The sequence below is a fragment of the Pinus tabuliformis genome, chromosome X (assembly GCF_031772625.1).
Source record: "Pinus tabuliformis cultivar Carrire ecotype Pingquan chromosome X, CPIR1, whole genome shotgun sequence".
In the NCBI taxonomy this organism is placed as follows: domain Eukaryota; kingdom Viridiplantae; phylum Streptophyta; class Pinopsida; order Pinales; family Pinaceae; genus Pinus; species Pinus tabuliformis.
The window spans coordinates 755,507,223-755,529,765 of record NC_142308.1 but is presented as its reverse complement, the minus strand read 5'-3'; the positions used below and the strand labels follow the sequence as shown (position 1 = coordinate 755,529,765).

Sequence of the window (22,543 nt, the reverse complement as noted above, 5' to 3'; positions counted from 1 at the left end):
TTGAAATTCAATTTTATATAATAAAACTTACCTAAGCCTGAGAATAAATCCATAACCAAATCTCCTTCATTTGAACATAAGTCTATAAGATAGTTAATCAATGACAATGGTTTTTGATAAATATTAACTATCTCTCCTTTTGCTTCTTTATCTTCAATTGTAATTTTTTTACAATAGCATCATAAACCAATAGCTATGACTCTTTTCATCTACTCGATTAAGAAGTAGACTTATATCTATCATATTTTGTCCAACTTTCAACATGGGTGAACTCGCAATCACTTATAATTGGTTGATCTTCACGGTTAATAAGCTTTGAATTTTTCCTGTAACATGAAATAATAAAAGTTTAATTAACTTGTACATAAATGATTTTTTTAACAATAATCAAACATACAATTTCAACGTCTTACCATGTAAGCTGCATCCTTGACTTTTCTTTCCCCTTGAAGCTTGTCAATAACATTGCCAATTGTGTGTTTGAATGAAATGTCATAAATCTCCATAATGGTGATGATATGACTTCTACAAATCCTACAACCACTTTACTAAGAGCTTGATAAGTATAAGGGTCACTATCATAGTCAATGTTTGGTATATTGAAACTATGGGGAATATCTACAATAATTAGGGAATAATCCCTTTTAGGTATTAGTTTGGCAATGTCTTCACAATCACCTTGTGTTATTTGATATTGAATAGTGTCAAGCCCATTACAAATGAAATGAGTAAGAGTTGGATCAAGTTCAACATTACTAAGATGTTGTTTTCTCAGTCTTTTGATCTTAATTTTTTCAATAAAGCTTCTGAAACTATATGGTGCTCCATTTGCATCCTTCTTCATCTTTAATAAAATAAACAAATATATGCATAAGTTATTAAACAAAAATATTATACAGATGAATAAAAATGAATGTATAAATAAACTTACGTTTTTAAATGCAAGATAAAAATATTTTAGTGTTGATGTATAACTTGAATTTGGGTATTTGCGTACAACATCATCCCAACTATCTTTATTCAAAAATTTAACCATTTGTTCTTGTATTTTCATGTAAACCTTGTGACTGAATAAATAAAGTAAATGATGGCCTACCAAGGCCAAATTTCCTTTCTCAGCTCACAAGAGGTTAAGATCCTCTTTCTATAATGGCCTTTAAACTTAAAATCCAAAATAAACATATGTTGCAGACATGTTTTCCCCTCAAAATATGATGAAATACAAAACAAATAGAAAAAACATGCTAATGGCTGCCATACGGGTTATCATATTGCCATTGATCTTCACAGCCAAGCGAGATACGCACCGATACAAGAAAAAACGATGGAGCCATTACATGAACGAAGGACAAGGGAGCTCCTCCAGATTCAATTTCAAGGGAAGGAGATGGAGAACCCACAGGCTCTGTTGTAGAATACGCAACGAACATGGTGGATATGATAAGAAGAATCACAAATGCAATTGTAAACCTAATGGACTCCATTGAATGTGAATGTTCGATTCCTCAGGCACTGGAGATCTCATGATTTGTTAAACAGATCTGGATACCCAACTCACAGAGATGAGATAACTCAACGCAACCTCCAGAAAGACTGCTCCCAATAGCGTTTTAAAGTCCCCTCTACGCCCTACTCATGCCAGATCTGTATTGGTGGCTAAACACTTACAACAAATTCTAACAACCAAAATCCACACTCAACACAGAAAACGAACTTATATATTTATTTATCAACACAGAGTGATGCTAGATACAAATATTTTTCTTAATCAACTGTGTATCGAAAAACTAAAACTCAGAGATAACTCTTGCCCTTAATGGCCTGATTTACATTGAATCTGGGTGCTCCCAAGCCCTACCCATTCTTTCTATACTCACTATCCTTATTCAAAGGGATTTACAACCATATCCCATTCGAATCCTCCAAAAAATCAATCCCTAATTAATTGGACTATAAAACACCTAGGCTAACAAATTCAATTGATTCATTACCAACTTGGTAGTATTAACAACTTATTACAGACAAATAATTAAAGAAAATTAAGAGGACCAACCCTCTTTGGTAAATGATTTTGACTAGTCAAGTCAAAGTGAATTGATATAGTTTGATGCTCCTGCATCAGACTCCCAGGGAAGAAAAGAATGTTCCATCAAAACTTCAGGATTTATTTGATATTTATTTAACTCTATTGCTGTCATCCAACTAGCATATTCAATTGGCTGTCCCTTCCATTTGATTAGATATTGATAATATGTTTGTCCTCTAGTCTTCTTTGTCACTCTCTTCTTTAAGATTGCTTCCACTTCTTTCTTTGCTATCTTTGGCATCTGTTCCTCCCAATTTAGAGTTTGAAATTCCTCATTTGGAGGTTCATCTTGTGATTCTGCTTCTGTTTCACTGTATGGGTACAAGTCTACAACATTAAATATAGGAGATATTCCAATTCCTTCTGGTAGCTCAATCTCATAAGCATTGGCAGAAAACTTCCTCAAAATTCTGCATGGTCCTATCTTTTTCATTTTTAATTTGTTATAAGTTCCTATAGGAAATATTTCTTTCCTCAAGTAAACCATAAATAAATCAGAAAATTGGAACTCCTTTTCTCTTCTCTTCTCTTCTATTCACATCAACCCTTTGTTTATAGCTGTTGCTACTTTCTTGCAGCCTTTACTTGACATCTTCCTGTAATTTCTGCACCTGTTCTGCAAATTTTTCATCCTTTGCACTCCTTATCTCTTGCCTTCCCAAATCTCTAAGCTCATATACTCCTCTAGGGTGCATTCCAAAAACAATCTAAAATGGGCTCATTCCTGTACTCCTGTTAGGAGTATCATTGTAAGCAAATTTAGCTTGAGCAAGTGCTAAATCCCACTGTTTTGGATTTTTATAAACCAAACTTCTTAATATGTTTCAGAAGCTCCTATTCATCACTTTGGTTTTCCCATCCATCTGAAGATGATAGGTTGAAATAAAATTGAGGTTTGTACCTAGCTTCCTTAATAGAGTCCTCCAAAAGTGTCCTGTGAGCTTAGTATCCCTTCCTGAAACAATACTCATAGGAAGCCCATGTAATCTCACAATTTATGAGAAAAACAAATTAGCAATATGAGTTTCATCACTAGTCTTCCTACAAGAAATGAAATGAGCCATTTTTGAAAATATATCTACAAAAGCATAGATAGAGTCATATCCTCTTTGAGTTTTTGGAAAACCTAAAACAAAATCCATGCTGGACGCATCCCAAGGTCTGTTCGGTATTGGAAATGGTTGATATAACTAGGTGTTTTGGCTCCTTCCTTTGGCATGTTAACAAATCCTTCATTTCTCAACAAACGTTTTGACATTAGTTTGCATTTTTAGCCAATAATACAACACATTCACTTGAGTGAATGTCTTGTCTTGTCCAAAGTGTCCAGACAATCCTCCACTATGTTTTTCTTTAATCAGATTTTCTCTCATGGAACACTTAGGAATGCACAATTTGTTGTTTTTGAACAGAAAACCTCCTTGAATCATGTAGTCCAACCATTGGCTTCTATTATAAATCACAAGATTTTGAACAACTGTATATATTTCTTTAAAATTTGTATCTTCCTTGTACATGTCAATCATTTCTTCAAATCCCAAAATGCCAATCTTCAACTCCTGCACAACCAAATTTACTTGGCTCAAAGCATCAACAACTTTATTTGACTTACCATCTGTGTACTTGATTACAAAGGTAAAAATTTGTAAGAATTCCACCCACTTAACGTGCTTTTGGCTCAACTTTGGCTGATTATTTATGAACTATAGTGCATGATTATCAGAATACAAAATAAATTCTTTGGGCAGCAAGTAATGCCTCCATTTCTTTAAAGATTGAACAACAACATATAATTATTTATCATAGGATGAGTACTTCCACTTGGCCTCATTCAAATTTTCACTGAAATAAGCTATAGGTCTCTACTCCTGGCTCAGTATAGCTCCAATTTCTATCCCACTAGCATCAGTCTCAACTTGGAAAGTTTTATCAAAGCTTGGTAAGGCTAAAACAAGTTTTTCAGTGATCTTCTTTTTCAACAGTTTGAAGTTTCGGTCTGTTGCCTCTATCCACTTAAATGGTTGTTTTCTTTCCTTTATTGTTTCAACTATCAGTGCATAGATCTGACTAAAGCTTCTTATAAACTTTCTATAAAAACTTGCAAGACCATGAAAACTTCTTACCTCAAATACGCTCCTTGGAGTTGGCTAATTCAAAATTGCTTGTATTTTTTCTGGGTCCATCTTCAAACCTTCCTATGAGACTACAAATCCTAGGTAAACAAGCTCTTTCTTCATGAAACTGCACTTCTTTAAATTTATCAACAACTTCTCTTTTTGCAAAGTATTCAAAACCAACTTAAGATGCTCTAGATGCTCTTCTTTACTCTGATTGAAAATTAGAATATCATCAAGATAAACTATCACAAATTTTCCAGCATATTCTTTTAAGACCTCATTCATCAGTCTCATAAATGTACTTGGTGCATTAGTGAGTCCAAAAGGCATCACTGACCATTCATAAAACCCACTATTAGTCTTGAATGCAGCTGTCCATTCATCCCCCTCTCTAATCCTTATTTGATGATATCCACTCTTCAAATCTATCTTAAAATAATACTTTTACCCATTCAAGAAATCCATCAAATAATCCATACGTGGTATGGGAAATCTATACTTGATAATGATCTTATTTATCACTCTGGAGTTGATGCTCATGCACCATTCACCACCCTTCTTTGGACTGAGCACTGCTGGTACTACACATGGACTTAGGCTCTCCTTTATCAGTTTATCCAACAACTCCTACACCTGTCTTCCAAATTCTTCATTTTCCTAAGGAGTTAGCCTATATGCTACTTTGTTTGGTAAACTCACACCAGGTATTAAATCTATGTGATGGATGATACTTCTAATTGGTGGCAATGCATTTGGCAATTCATCAACAATAATGTCGACATAATCATTTAGCAGGTTCTTAATTTCCACAGGCAGATTATCTAAATTAGTAGAAGTCAAAATTACCTTAGGTTTACCCACAACAACAAAATGCATTTCTTTCTCCTTTTTGACTTCACGCAACAACTCTTTTCCACTGATCATCAAAACATTATTTCCAGCCGCTCCTTTGTTCGCTTCATCATTCAAAGGAAACAATGTGTGCTTCTTCCCATCCTTCTCTAAGGTATATGTGTTTCTTCTTCCATCATGAATGGATTTCCTATCAAACTGCCAAGGTCTTCCCAACAATATATGAACACATCCATTGGCATTACATCACACAATACCACATCTTTATATGTACCAATCTCTATCTCCACTCTGCACTGTTCTGTCACCAAGAGATGATGTCCTTTCTGCAACTAGGACACTTTGTAGGGAGTAGGGTGTACCATCTTAACCAACCCCAATTTCTCTACCATCTCTGTGGAGACAAGATTGTCAGTGCTCCCACTGTCAATCACAACCTTGCAACATTTCCCTTTAGACTTGCACATAGTCCTGAATAGACTTTTCCTTTGAGCTGGTTCATTTGCTTCTTTTTCTACCTTAAGAAACACTCTTTTTAACAATAAAGACTCTCCCACCTCAGGTGGCTCTTCTTTCCCCTTGACCTGAGGGTTTTCTTCCTTTGTCTCAGCTATATTTACATTCCTTTGATTTGCTGGTTTGTTTTTAGGACAGTCCCATGACATGTGTCCAAATTCACCACATGTGTAGCACCATATTTTTTTGCCTCGGCCTCTTCCTCTCATTCCAAATCTTCCTCTACCAAAGTATCCCCTCTGTGATGGTCGATTACTTGAACCTTCTGCTTCATTTTGAGAATTCTGGAATCTTGGTTTGGAAGCTCCTCTTCCTCTTGCTAGACCTTTACCTTTGTTTCTCTGACTTTGTTTTCTCAATATTTTCTCCTCTGCCTTCAAAGCTGCTTGATAGGCACCTTCAATTATCTTCAAACTTAGCAGATTGATTTCATCCTGTATGTCATATCTCAAGCCATTGATATACTTGCTACCTTTTCTATGTCATCTTCAGCATGTCCTGATCTAATGCTCATCTTGTAAAACTCCTTTGTGTACTCTTTGACAGTCATCCCTTTCTGTCTTAAGTTTTGTAACTGTTTGAAAAGGTTTAACTGGTAATCTTTAGGCATAAATTTACTTTTTAATTTACTCACCATTTTATCCCACTACTTAATCTTGAGTTTTCCCTTTCTTTCTCTGGATATTTCTAACTCATCCCACTAGATGTCTGCATGGCCTTTCAATATGGTAGTTGCGAATTTCACCTTCTTTTTATCTTCGAACTTTTCATAATCGAAATACTTATCTAATGCACTTATCCAATCCATTAGTTCTTCCACATTAAGGTTTCCTTCACACAAATGCATTTCCACATTCAGTGTTCCACTTTCTTTTGCCAACGCCTTGAGAACTTTGCGGCTTCAATTTCATCCTCTTCTTCTTCATCATAAGATTCTTCTTCAACACTGGCATCTCCCTCATCAGGTTCTCTCCTCTGAGCAGTTTCCATTGCTTCCATTCTTGTGCGAAGATGTCTAATTTCCTCAAGCAGCACTGCATTGGCAACATGTCTTCCCCAACCTATGCTAGCTCCTCCTCTCTTGGGTGGTATATTTTTTGAAGTTCTAAGAACATAACTCTATTCCTGCACTCTGATACCAAATGATGGCCTACCAAGGCCAAATTTCCTTTCTTAGCTCACAAGAGGTTAAGATCCTCTTTCTATAATAGCCTTTAAACTTAAAATTGAAAATAAACATATGTTGCAGATAGGTTTTCCCCCTCAAAATATGAGGAAATACAAAAAAAATAGAAAAACCCTGCTAATGGATGCCATACAAGCTATCATCTGCCTCTTCAAACTCTAGATATTTCCACTGATATTCACAACCAAGCGAGATACACACTGATACAAGAAAACAACGATGGAGCCATTACAGGAACGAAGGACAAGGGAGCTCCTCCAGATTCGATTTCAAGTGAAGGAGAAGGAGCACCCACATGCTCTATTGTAGAAGACACAACACACATGGAGGATATGATAAGCAGAATACAAAATGCAATTGTAAACCTAACAAACTCCATTGAATGTGAATGTTTGATTTCTCAGGCACTGGAGATCTCATGATTTGTTAAACGGATCCGGATACCCAACTCACACAGATGAGCTAACTCAACGTAACCTCCAAAAAGACTAATCCCAATAAAGTTTTAAAGTCCCCTCTATGCCCTACTCATGCTAGATCTGTATGGTGGCGAAACACTTGCAACAAATTCTAACAACCAAAATTCACACTCCACACAGAAAACCAAAATTATATATTTATTTATCAACACAAAGTGATGCCAGATAGAAAGATTATTCTTAATCAATTGTGTATCGAAAAAACTCAGAGATAACTCTTGCCCTTGAATCTAGGTGCTCCCAAGGCCTACCCATTCTTTCTATACTCACTATCCTTATTCGAAGGGATTTACAACCATATCCCATTTGAATCCTCCAACAAATCAATCCCTAATTAATTGGACTATAAAACACCTAGGCTAACAAATTCAATCGGTTCATTGCCAACTTGGCAGTCTTAACAACTTATTATAGACAAATAATTAAAGAAAATTAAGAGGACCAACCCTCTTTGGTAAATGATTTTGACTGGTCAGGTCAAAGTGAATCGATATAGTTTGATGCTCCTACATCAATAATTTTTTTTAATATAATGATATTTATAACAAATTCTACCAACAACAATATGTTATATTTTAAAGAAAATTATAATCTAGAAATAAGTAAAAATAATACAACAAACTTACTTTTGAAATTCCTCACACATTTTGTCCAATGATAATTCCCCTGACTCCACAAGAGATAATATTATTTTGACAAGTTCTTCATCCTTCACTCCTTGCAATTCTCTCCAAGGTGTGATAGTAATATCTTCTGGAAGTTGCTTCATTTTAGGACCTGATTTATTCCTCCTACATATCAATGGTTTAGACTTTTTCACCTTCTGGTTTTTAATGTCAATGTTCTCCCACATGTTAAAAATCTCATTAATTAATTCCCATATCTCTGCAGTTCTAAATGGAAACTAGAAAATGTTATCAATACCTCTAAATATATCAAAATGTACTCTCCCCCCTTTTGAATTGTTTTTTTCCTCAATTGGATAACCTATTTCCATACAACAGTCCTTCCGAAATTCTAGACTAACCTTTGTCTTATCCGCACCACATTTTTCTTCAAGTTCATTATGAATAAATCTAACCTTTGGATAAAATTCATAGACGTTCTATACTCATTATCTGTATTATGATCCCATGCCAACAACTTTGCTTCTGTATCTGATCAACTATCATAAATGATACATTTCATTGTTTCAAAATGCGGGTTATTGGGATATTCCTCCATCAATTTCTGTTGAGCTTCTACATAATGGTTCTCCCAAATTACATAATAATTGTATTCAAAACATTTTGACTTATCATATGATTCTTTTTTGGGAACTTGAATTGGATCCGTAAGAAGGACATAATCAACTACACGAGCATATGGATTGTACCTCATCAATGTCTCCAAGTTGAACATGGTGGTGTGACTTTCTATTTTGATATTTAAATTGTCCTTCACTTGGCTTATAGATTTGTCTGACATTAAGATGAAATGTACCTCAATTAAGTTTGTCTTTGTCAAGTGATGTCGAATGGAATTTTGTTTTGTTTTAATAATGTCATCCTCTAAATCAACTCCTGGTGTAATGATTCCCTACTTACTTTTGAATTTTCACTAGGATCTTCACTGTTGGACTTGACTATTTGAGAATGATCAACTTTTGTTTTCTTCCTCCTCTTGTCTTATAGATAAGTAACATCCTCATCATCAACTAGAACAGAGACATTCTTGGGCATTTTTACTTTTGGTATTTTATGGCTCTTCTCCTTTCTAACATCAGTTCTAATCTCATCCTCAATAATGAAAACATATTCTTCAGCTTCAGTTTCAATTTCCTCCTCTTCAAAAGTAACATGTCTAGCTTTGCTAGATTTATCCACTATAGGCATTCTTTGCTGATCCCTTGGATGTAGTTTTGTAGCATCATGAATTACTTTTTTTTTCTTGTTTTCCATATCTTCTTTTGACCTTGAATAGAAAATGCTGACATTATTCATAGTATCTTGCTCTATAAAATAAATGCCTCCCAACATAATCAAAGTATTTTCAATAAAATTATGTCAAACAAAATGTCATATGTCAATAAAAACGAAGTTATAAACGATATAATGATATAGCTACAATAATGCAGAATACATAAATATAATTTACAATACTTACAATATCTTGTGAAATCTCATTTATGATTTGTTTACACATCTTTGTAGATTCATCTTTCGTGTCATGCATTGACAATGCGAACTAATATCTAATCTTGTCATGTGACTTGGACGGTTTTGTAGGTACATAAACAACTTCAGTATATGGTATTAAAGATATGTCTAGTACTTTTCCCAGAACCTCATAACTTCACCTATCGTTAGGGATATCAACATATAGATATATTTTTAGATGTTGTTCGCCTTCTCTATCTTTCACAAACATATCTGTTCTGTATGCTTCACTTCTTTTGATTTCTTCCAGTAAGAAATTAACTTATATTTTGAGGCACTTGATAGATTTGTAGTTATTAGCTAAGTTTTGGTTCGTTCATTAGTATTTTTTGAGGATCCACCTCTAGTTTTAGCAATCTTTGGTCCAGAAATATTTACATAAATATTCCTTGATGCCATTTTCCTGCAAAAAATACACACACACACACACACACACACAGATATATATATATATATATATAAATCAGTAAATTACAAAAAAACTAGTAGCTTAAGTAAACAAAAAAACAAAACAAAATCTAAAACGAAAAAAGACCAGAAACATGCACATCAACCCCCATGACAAGTTCGATGTTAGGTTCATACAAGGAACAAAAAAAATCCATTCCTTAGAAAAAAAGTATTTATTTTTTCATTTGTCCCTGGTCCCTTGGCAGGCTAGGGGCCAATTCTGAGAATTGCCCCCTGCCTGCCAAGGGGCCGATTCTGAGAATCATCCCCTTGCATGCCAAGGGGCTAATTCTTAGAATCAACCCCCTGTTTACCAAGGGACCGATTCTCAAAGTCCATTCCTTTGAAAAAAATTATTTATTTTTTCATTTGTCCGCAGTCCCTTGGCAAGCTAGGGGCCTATTATGAGAATCGACCCCCTGCCTACCAAGGGGTCGATTCTCAGAATAAGCCCCCTGCTTTCCAAGGGGCTGATTCTCAAAATCACCCCCCTACATACCAAGGGTTCTAGTGGGCCACTGTGCTTTAGTGTCGTGTCGTGCTTGTGCCTATGGGCGGGTGCACCCACCCAGGGTATAAAGGCCCTTTGGCCTGTTAGGGGTTCGATTCCTAGAATCTCCCCCCTGGCCTATCAGGGGCCGATTCCCTTGGGCACTGCCTGAGGGTGCGACCAGCCGGGCGTCCCCACTCGAGGCAGAGCAGCCCCCAAGTAGGCTAAGGGGCCGATTACGAGAATCGACCCCCTAGCCTAGTAGGGGGTTGCTCTACCCCTGGCAGGCAGGCCCAAAATCGGGAAGCCCATGACCAGGCCCACCACACCCACTTCTGACATAGTGGCCTCCTACCTGCCAAGAGGCTATCAGGTAAGCCTGACTCATGTCAATTTTTAATTTCTAAAAGAAATCTAAATTTCGTTAATGAAAAGTTAAATTTTTTTTACTAGAATTTGTTTTTTGTCTGGTATTTTACGTGAAGATAACAATTCAATTGACACATAAATACTAGTAAAACTATGGGAGTTTAAGAATTGCACTCAACAAAAGGGAAACTAACCTTTCAAATACGATAATCTTCCATTGAATGTGTTATCGATAATAATGTAGTTGCTCTACAAAATTGTTCCATGTCTTTTAAAGAACCTCGAAAAGCCTTGATGTTATGTGAGGAATAGTGATAATGAAATTTATGATATAGAGGAAATTAGAGAATTGTTTTACCACATGGTGAATGTAGAATTAATTTTTTTAATATAAAAACTTAACATATAAATCATGTTATGGAGATATAGTAATTTATGATATAGCGGAAATTACGAAATTGTTTTACCGGATGGTGAATGTGGTATCAGTTTTTTTTTAATAAAAACTTAACATATAAATCATGTTATGGTGATATAGTAATTTATTTTAAATGTGTGATAGAAGATATAATAAAAAATTAAAAAATATTCAATTTTCTAGTAAATGCTATATAGTTTAAGTAAAAGATTAATTTAGGTTAAAGATTTAGTTTAAAATTTTAATTTAAAGATTTAGTTTAAAAGATTAATTTCATGAGAAAATCTTAGCTAAATTTTTTCCATAAATTGTAGAAGAAAAGTTTGGAGGGAAATACATGAAACTAAATTTTTGGAGGGAAATTTTTCGGCGAAAATTTTTAGAAGGAAACTTTGGATGGAAATTTTCATTCTTTAAGCTATATATTATCATTAGGAGAGAGTGAATTTGATTCAACCTCTTCTATTTGAAAGACATGGATTCTTGTTATAGTGAAGTTACCTTTGTGAAGCATCAACATCTTCGTCACATAACAACTCTATTCATATTGATGAATATAATGAAAATTCTTTCACTATGAATAGAGAGTCAAATTTTCCACTTAGTCATAATCCTAAGGACTATGAGAGTAACAATCATGAAGGGAAGGATGAAGCATTTCAAATAAATAAAGAGTCACAGTTTCCACTTAGTCTTAATCCTATGGACTATGAGAGCATCAATGATGGAGAGCATGAGGAACAATTTCAAATAAATAAAGAGTCACAGCTTTCACTTAGTCCTAATCCTATGGACTATGAGAGAAACAATGATGAAAAGCATGATGAAGAATTTCAAATAAATAGAAAGTAACAGTTTCCACTTAGTCCTAATCCTATGGACTATGAGAGCAACAATGATGAAGGTCAGGATGAAGAATTTCCAATAAATCAAGAGTCACAATTTCCACTTAGTCCTAATCATATGGACTATGAGAGCAGTAGTGATGAGGCCAGGATGAAGAATTTCCAATAAATCGAGAGTCATAGTTTCCACTTAGTCCTAATCCAATGGGCTATGAGAGCAGTAGTGATGAAGGCTAGGATGAAGAATTTCCAATAAATCAGGAGTCACATTTTCCACTTAGACCTAATCCTATGGACTATGAGAGTAGTTGTGATAAAGGACAGGATGAATAATTTCCAATAAATTGAGAGTCACATTTTCCACTTAGTCCTAATCATAAGGACTATGAGAACAATAGCGATGAAGGGTGGGATGATGAATTTGTAGTAAATAGAGAGTCACATTTTCTACCTAGTCCTAATCCTAAGGACTATGAGTGCAATAGTGATGAACGGTAGGATGAAGAACTTAGTCCTAATCCTAAGGACTATGAGAGTAGCAATGATGAATGACATGATCAAGAATTTCTAGTAAGTAAAGAGTCACATGTTCCATGTAGTCCTAATCCTATGGACCATGACAGCAACATTGACAATGCACATGATGAAGAATATCCAATAAACATCGCGTCAAAGTTTCCATTTTGTCCTAATTCTAAGGACTATGAGGGTAGCACTGATGAAGGGAAAGATGAAGAATATCCTCCAAGTTAGTATTTCCAAAGCACAGATGATCATAGTGAGGATAATATTCCTCCTAATGATGATGAAAATGCTTATATAGATGGTGATTCAATGATGGAGATGTTGCCAACAAATATTGTATTAAGGAGTAGGAGTAGACCTTTTCGCATCAATCCAAGACATTCTAGTTATACAAGGGGGTAGAGTAGAATATCTCATGAGAATAAGTTCTATCAGTGCTCTCATATCAGGTGAATGTTGTCAAAAGGATTGCTTGAAACATATGAATTTCAAGTTTGCATTGGAGAAAAGGAAGAGATATTTGTCAATGAATAAAAGCATGCAAAATTCATATTTAGTGGGGTGCATGCAATCTACATTGTCAAGTTATGATTCACATATTGGGTCTTTATTTATCTGTAGAAATACTTTCACAATGTTTCATTCAATGGGTAATTTTCATCTATTAAGAATCCAAGAAAATTTGGAAAAGGATCCCACATTGTTTTTAGAAGTATATCATAAATGACAACTTGGGCCATTATGAAATACTGCAATGTCATGGATGAAAGACTTATTTTCAAAGCATGGAGAGTGTATGCCAAATAGAGAGACAATACATATTCTAGATAATTTCTCAAGATGAGAAATCTACAACTTATACAAAGAATATGCAGAAGGTGTTGAAGGAAATGGTCGATTTATTACATATTAATATTTTGTGAAGATATGTGTTATGAATATTATTTTGTTGGGTCCCTATAATACTAGTGATTACCCCATTACTATTGTAGTTGCATCCCTTATTAATATTTTTGTGCCCCTATTATCCCAATATTGTTATTACTGTGCCCCATAGAATCCCTCTATTTTTATTTTTGTGGCTTTATATTATTATTGTTAGGTCGGCTGGGTTATATTGTGACTCCTTAGACTCCTATATATAGAAAGGAGGTTTTGTCATTTGAATCATCCAAGAATTGTTCATTTATGTAATGTAAAGGAGGTTTCCCCCTCGAAGAGGCTGAATCCTAAGGCGTTGATCTATCTTTTCTATCTTTTCTTGAGCTGGTTTCATAACATTTGGTATCAGAGATTTGGATTCTAGGGTTTTGCTGCTCCAAATAGGTCATCGTGGAATTTTCGCTATAAATTTTTTTTCTGTGATGTTTCAGAAGCTAAAAAAAAACCCATTTGAGAAGAAATCATGCTGAATCTCAAGTCCGAATTTCAAATCTTTTCACGCTATATATACAGAGATATGATCTGTGGAAGTTGGTCATTTTGCAAACTCCTGAATTACATTCCAAAAAGGTGACATGGGGAAAATCGTCATAACTTTCTATCTGAGCATCAGATTGAAATTTCGTAAGAAGGTACAGAAATAGGATGGACTATAGTTACTTGTATATATTTTTCAGAGCCAAAGGTTGAAACAATGACTCGTGGCACATCATAGAAGTTCACTCTACTGAACTAGTCTATAATCAGGTCACTGTGGGAGATTTCACATAAATCTTCCTTGGAGAAACCAATTTGGATAAGACTCGTGGCATTGGAAAGAGGACACAGAGGGCTATTGCAAGTCGCAATTTCATAACTAGATGAACCGAAAGTATAGAGATAAATCAGAGGCAATATCGAGCTCCTATAAGGTGAAAAAAGGTGTGTAGATTCTTTTAAATTTTTGCTTAAGATTGGTTTGAAAATTTATTTTGAAGGAATTCAAAGGGCATAGTAGAGCATTACTATCGATAATTGATGCCCTGAGGAAAGAAAATGAAAACACCTAGAAAGCAACCTGAAATCTCTAGCATGACTCATGAAGAAGAGGAAGAAATGCTACATGATATATCAAAATTACAAGAACAAGTGCAACAAATGTCACTCTCACAAAAGCTAACAGAAGCTAAAATAAATGGCGTGGAATCTAAGATAAAGGGCATGCAAGCTAAGATGGATGATTTGAAAATAGATTTGAAGAAGGATTTGAAGAGAGACATGGCAGATTTGAAGACATACATGGCAGATTTGAAGACAGATTTGACAAATTTTCTACAAGAAATACTTACTAATGGTGAAAAGGTAGTAAAGGAAACTCATGATGCGAACAAAAGAAATGTTAATCATGATTTCTTAGACTCTAATGTGGGATCGAAGACCCACCATATTCCAAAAATCTATATGAGGAAGTTTGATGGCAAGGATCCCGCAACATGGATATTACAGACACAACATGGATATTACAGATGGAGCAATTTTTTGATCTCAATAATGTGCAAAACACACAAAAGGTACGTATTGCAACTTTATATTTGGAACCAAATCAGTTTGTATGGTATCAATGGCTTTGCTCTCGTAAACAAATTATCACTTGGGAAATTTTTACGGAAGAATTGATAGCACATTATGAGGATACAAAAAGCAACACTTTTTTTAGCCAATTGATAAGTCTCAAACAAAAGGGTTCAATAATGGAGCACATTGAGGAGTTCCAAAAATTGAACATAAGGGTAAAAATTATTCCAGATGAGCATAGGATTGATGTGTTCATAGGGCCTTAAAAGATAATATCCAACATGATGTTCACCTTTGGGAACCTGCTTCATTAGAGAAGGCATTCAGGTTAGCAGGAAAAATGGAAAGCAGAATTATGGCAACCAGGAAGCATACCACTCACAACTATAAAGATGGAAGTGTTGTTGCCCATAGTATTCCACAACCTATAAGGTTGAAACCATAGAAATTGGAAGAAAAAAGAGCAAAATGGCTTTGTTACAGTTGTGATAGCAAATACACTAAAGGTCATAAGTGTGCTGAGAAGAAACTATTCTACATAGATTGCAAAGAGGAAGAAGAAAATGAGCAAGAAAGGTCAAAAGAAGAGGATATACTCCAGGAACAAAGCCTAGATAAATAAGAAATGAATTCGACCATATCTTGTAATGCATTGGCGGGAATTACCACTCCTCAAACCATCAAGATAAAAGGATAAATTAAGAAGAAAAAGGTAATAGTGTTGATTGATTCAGGAAGTACCCACAATTTTATTCATTGTAAGGTAGCAAAAGAATTGAATTTCTTCTTATTTCCAGCACCAAAGTGTCAAGTGATGGTTGCAAATGGAGGAAAAATAAATTGCTCTGGAAAGTGCCATAATATCAAGCTATCGATGGGAGAATATGTATTGACTAGCCCAATGCTTTCCATTCCAATGGGAGGTGCTGATGTTGTACTAGGAGTCCAATGGCTACAATCCTTGGGTACAATAGCATTTACTTTTCAAGAAGTTTTCATGAAATTTTTTGTGGAAGGAAAGGAAGTTGAATTAAGGGGTATTATAGGGAAACCGGGAAAGATAATCAGCTCTAACGGTATGAAAAAGCTTTTAAAAAAGGAACAAAGGGGTGTAATTGCACAATTATGTTCGCTAGATGTTTCCACATTGGAATCATCTATTTCTCCAGATCTCCAAAAAGCCTTGGACAATCATTCCAAGGTATTTGAGACTCCCAAAGGTCTCCCACTTATTTGTGATCATGATCATGCTATTCATCTGATTCCAGGAAGTGTTCCTCCAAACATCAGGCCATACAGATATCCTTATGCCCAAAAGAGTGAAATTGAACGTATGGTTGCAGAAATGCTAGAGGCTGGTATAATTCAATGGAGTCAAAGTTCTTTCCCTGCTCCAGTAGTAGTAGTGTACAAGAAGGATGGATCATGGCACATGTGTCCGGATTATAGGGAGCTCAACAAGATCACTATTAAAGATAAGTTTCCCATTCCCGTCATTGATGAATTACTAGATGAATTGCATGGATCAATTTACTTCACTAAGTTAGATCTTCATTCAGGATATCATCAAATCAAAATGAAGACTGAAGACATTCCGAAAACAACATTTAGAACTCATGAGGGTCATTATGAATTTTTGGTCATGCCTTTTGGCCTTACCAATGCACCTTCAACATTTCAAGGTTTGATGAATTCCATTTTCAAACCATTCCTTAGAAAATTTGTGTTAGTATTTTTTGATGATATACTAATCTAAAACAAGTCTTGGAATGATCATGTTGAACATGTTGACAGGGTGCTACAACTATTGGAGGAGAAACAATTATATGCAAAAAGATCCAAATGTTTCTTTGGATTACAAGAGGTGGAATATCTAGGTCATATTGTATCTCATGAAGGAGTTAAGGTAGACCCTAGCAAAATTAAAGCCATTAAGGAATGGAAAAACCCCACATCCATAAAGCATCTACGAGGATTTCTCGGGTTGACAGGGTATTATCACAAGTTTGTTAATAATTATGGGAGAATAGCAGAACCTCTAACAACATTATTGAAGAAAGATGAATTTTCATGGACTCCAGAAGCAACAAAGGCCTTCGAACATCTTAAAGAGGCAATGTGCCAAGCACCAGTCTTAGCTACACCGAACTTCACAAAAACCTTTATTGTGGAATGTGATGATTCAGGAAATGGAATTGGTGCTGTTTTAATGCAAGATGAAAGACCCATTTCTTTTGAAAGTAATCCAATCAAGGGAAAGTTTTTACACAAAGCTATTTATGAGAAGGAAATGTTGGAAATACTCCATGCACTTAAGAAATGGTGACCCTATCTAATGGGAAGACACTTCAAGGTAAAAACGGATCATGATAGCCTTAAATACTTTTTAGAACAAATATTATCCTCTGAAGAGCAACAAAAGTGGGTCACAAAGATGTTGGGTTATGACTTTGAATCATCTACAAAAAAGGGAAGCAAAATGTGGTGGCAGATGCACTCTCAAGAAAGGATGAGGATGTGGAAGCATTGTTGTGTGCCATTTCTATTATCCAAACAAATTGGATAAACGAAGCAAGGGAGGAATGGAAGAATGACGAAGAAGTGTGGGCACTTATTCGAAAGTTACAACAAGATTCCAGTACGTCTGATACATTTAGCTGGCAAAATGATTCTTTATGGTACAAAGATCGCTTATACCTCTGTAGGAATTTCCAACTAAAACAAAATATTCTTATGGAATTTCACACTTCTCCCTTAGGAGGGCACTCAGGATTTTTAAAAACTTACCACAGGGTTAAGAAGGAATTTTTTGGGATGGCCTTAAATTAGATATTCAAAAATTTGTGGCGGAATGCTTGGTTTGCCAACAAAATAAAGTTGAAACAATTAAGACACTGGGTCTATTACAACCTTTACCCATTCCAAGCCAATGTTGGGAGGAGGTTTCAATGGATTTTATCACAGGTTTACCCAAGTTTGAGGGAAAGAGTGTCATCATGGTGGTAGTTGACAGACTTACCAAGTATGCACACTTTTGTGGATTATCACATCCATTTAAAGCTAGTACAGTTTCTACTGCATTTATGGAAACAATTCAAAAGCTACACGAAAACCCAAAGATTATTGTAAGTGACAGAGATCCCATTTTCATTGGAATTTTTGGACAGAATTATTTTCTTGTCTTGGTACTCAGTTAGCTCATAGCTCATCTTATCATCCTCAATCTGATGGGCAAACTGAGATAGTAAACAAATGTTTGGAAGGATATCTTTGTTGCTTTGTATCTGATAAAAAGACACAATGGGTCAAATGGTTGCCTCTGGCTGAATGATGGTATAAAACTTCCTTCCATACAGCAACAAAAATGACCCCATTTATGGCACTTTATGGATATTAGCCACCATCCATCACATCATATGTAAGAGAAAATTCTAAGGTTGAAGCAGTGGAACATCACATCGAACATCAACAACAAGTCCTCCAACTCTTAAAGGATAACCTCACATTGGCACAAAATAGAATGAAACAACAGGCAGATCAACATCGCAGTGAAAGAATTTTTGATGTAGGTGATTGGGTATTCCTACGGCTACAACCATATAAGAAAATGTCCCTCAAGAAAGTTAAGAAGGATAATAAATTATCACCAAAGTATTATGGTCCATACAAGGTGTTGCAAAATATTAGTACTATGGCATACAAATTGGAGCTGCCTGCAGCTTCTCGATTGCACCCAGTTTTCCATGTTTCATGTTTAAAGAAGGTTATAGGTGACAAGCTCCTAGTTCAAACAATATTTCCAGAACTTGATGAGGAAGGAAAAATTATATTGGAATTGGAAGCAGTCACAGAAACAAGAACTCGATAGCTATGAAATCGATCAATTTCAGAGTATCTTATCAAGTGGAAGAAATTATCCACTGAAGATTCTACATGGGAGGATGAGAATTTTATATAGAAGCATCCAGAACTACTCAAGTGTTGAGGACAACACTTTTTTGAAGGAGAGGGGCATGTTGGGTCCCTATAATACTAATGATTACCCCATTACTATTGTAGTTGCATCCCTTATTAATATTGTTGTGCCCCTATTATCCCCATGTTGTTATCACTGTGCCCCATAGAATCCCTCTATTGTTATTTTTGTGGCTTTATATTATTATTGTTAGGTCGGCTGGGTTATATTGTGACTCCTTAGACTCCTATATAGAGAAAGGAGGTTTTTTCATTTGAATCATCCAAGAATTGTTCATTTATGTAGTGTAAAGGAGGTTGCCCCCTCGAAGAGGCTGAATTCTAAGGCGTCTATCTTTTCTATCTTTTCTTGAGCTGGTTTCATAACAAATTCATAACAAGCAAATAAATAAAATAAATGTAAATATTAAATAATTAAATATTGATTATGTTAAATAGTCATTAATTTAAGTGAAAAGGCATGTCTAAAAGACATGCCTAGTCACGAAAGGACACCTTATTATGTATATATATGTGGGTCCTCATCTTAACATTCATCACTTATACAATTTTATATATTAATAAATTATTATTTACAAATACCTTTTGTGTATTTTTATGTTTAATTCAACAAGCTATCAATTTTGATGCTTCAGTGGTATCGGAGCCATGGTGCACAATATAATCATGCGAGTCTTTGAGCATAGTTCGGCGAACAATATGCCATTACGTTCATGTCCTAAATCCATGGAGAATTTTAGTAAAATTCAAGAAGCATTTCACCATTTAGAAAAATCATATGCAGAAGTTAAAGCATGTCGAAAGGAAAGTGATAACAAGGAAATGATCTAGATAATGATTCCGATGAAGCTTATACAGATCAAGATGAGGATTTAGATAAAAGGGGATCTTGAAGTGAATGAGGATGATTTAGATCTAGATAATGATTCTGATGTAACTGATATAGATCAAGAAGATTATAATGTTGAAAATCAAGATGAAGTTGATCTTGACGTGGATGAGAATGATATAGATCAGGATGATGATCCAGATGAAAATGATGTTGATGAAGATTATGTAGATCAATATGATGATCCAGATGAAGGTGACGTGGATGAGGACTATCTTGAGACACATGAAGATGAACAATATCATAACAATGAGGAAGTTGACCTTGATGCAAAAGAGGGTATGTCAATTTCATATTATGATGAGAATGAAGATGATCTTAAAAACAAAGTTGAGTTTGAAGATTGGCCACAAAATCTAGAATCAACATTGTCGTTTGATATTAGGGTTGAAGGTATGGCTGAAATCGAACCCATCGTTACAACAATTGAATCCACTATTTCAAAGAAAAAGAAAATTTAGAAATCCGTTGAGGAACTTGATGCACACAGATATCCTATACAAAATTGAACCATCTAATGGAAGGACTTAGAACATAATTGTTCTTGTAGTTATGAAGCTTTGAATATTAAGACAAAATGTGGAGAGGAGCCAAATGCCAAAAAGTCTCCTGGCAGGAAAGGTGGTTGGTTGGGTCTAGGCAAGAGATGGGGGCACACATGCAACTCTCAGGAATGGCCATTCTTTCTATGTTTTCGGAGGCTACAGAAAGGACAATTTCCTGACAAATGATGTTCACACTTTTGACACGAACAAACAAATGTGGACGAAGCCAATATTGAAAGAAAATTTTCCTACTCTGAGGGATAGCCATAGTTGTACAACTGTTGGATCATGTCTGTTTGTTTTTGGTGGCATTGATGGGAAGAATCCTCTTAGAGACCTGGTCATACTTGATACAACTACAAACTCATGGACGCAACCTAACGTACAGGGTGAAGGACCAGTAGATCGAGAGGGGAATAGTGCCACTCTTATTGGCCATCGTCTATTTATCTTAGGAGGATTAGGGAAAACTCAAGAAGAAGAAGAGATTTATTACAATGACCTTTATGTTTTGGATACAAATAACTTGACTTGGAAAAAAGTTGTGACAAGTGGTAAACCACCATCTCCATGTGATAGCCATACCTGTACATCATAAAACATTATAGTGGTTGGTGGTGAAGATGCATTGGGTTCACATTTGTTTGATGTCCATGTCCCTAATGCAGATACTCTTGTCTGGGAACAAATTAAAATAATTGGCCAGATTCTAACACCACGAGTAGGCCATTCTATAGTCTATTTGGGAAAATATTTGTTTGTCTTTGGTGGTTTACTGATGATCTCTGCTTATTTGATGATTTTCATATACTAAACATAGAGATTGGTGCATGGTTCAAAACAGTTACCAATGGACTAGGCCCTTCTGCCAGATTTTTTGTTGCAGGGGATTATTTAGATTATAAGGGAGGTGTTATTGTATTCATTGGAGTATGCAATGAGAATCTAAAGGCCCTTGATGGTTTGTACTATCTACACACTGAAATGGTACTGGAAAACAAACAAGAGGAACAAAAGCCAGAAAAGTTATATTTAAGAAAGGAGTTGAAAAGAATGTGCCAAGAGCATAATATTTTATTAATAATATTGAAAGAGAGAGATATATGCCCAAGTTTGATGGGATTCATACAAAACTTTGCCAATAGTATTTCCTGGACATACCTCTATTGATAAATATTCTTTGTACCATTTCAAGCTCGTTGAAGAGAAGATATTTGAAGCCAAGATAAATGACGTTTTCCACTATGGATAGACTATTGAATCAAATATTGAAGGGAAACATTTACGTGGTTTGTTATTATCCTATAAGCTTGGATTTTCTCATGTTGTTCATGCTTACCTCAACAGGGAAAATCTAGCCTCATAATCAAATTTTGGAAATTTGAAAGAAGCCCAAAAGTCTAAACTAAAGATTGCCCAGGCAACAAAACACTCTGTCAAAAAAGAAAGGCACTGGTAGCCCTAGGCGGCTAGAAATGCAAAAGATAATTAGCAAGGTGTTATTGTTGAGCCACTTGCATCAACATTAAATCAAATGTATGTATTTCTTGTTCTTTGCGTCCACTACTGTCAGCTACCACTACAACGTCAACACCTCCTGATGAAGTCTTGTCCGCTAAAATGACACTACAGGGCGCAGTGTTCACAAGCATAGTAAACGAGTTGTTGTGCCACCATTCGGGTCGACCTTTCCCCGAGAGTCTGACTCCTTGTCCTGTTGGTCTCTAAGTCATGTAATAGCTTCCATTGCATTGATCACCCATTGTTAACCATATTCCAGCGCCGACTCATCTACTAGATGCCTGGTCATCACCTGCTGCGTCCCTATTTCTGTTGCTCCGATTTTGACCAGCTGCCAGACATTTTCTGGCCATCGAAGAGTCATGTCACCCACAAAAACTGTTGTATCTTTTTGATGTTCTCATTAATGAATTAATCCCTAAGTTACATAACTTATAAAAATAAGTTTTATATTAATTGTTAATTAGAAAAAAACTATATAATAAAAATCCAAAAGAAAATAAAATAAATATATATAAAATAAAATAAAAATAAAAAATTATATGAAAAAAAATGAAATAAAAATTAAAAAGGAAAAGAAAAAAAA

The 22,543-nt window shown here is 35.2% G+C and overlaps 1 pseudogene; it reads left to right on the top strand.

Moving 5' to 3' along the window:
- Positions 1 to 1,247: 1,247 nt before the first annotated feature.
- On the top strand, positions 1,248 to 21,895 carry LOC149142072 (uncharacterized; annotated as a pseudogene).
- The last annotated feature ends 648 nt before the right edge of the window (positions 21,896 to 22,543 follow it).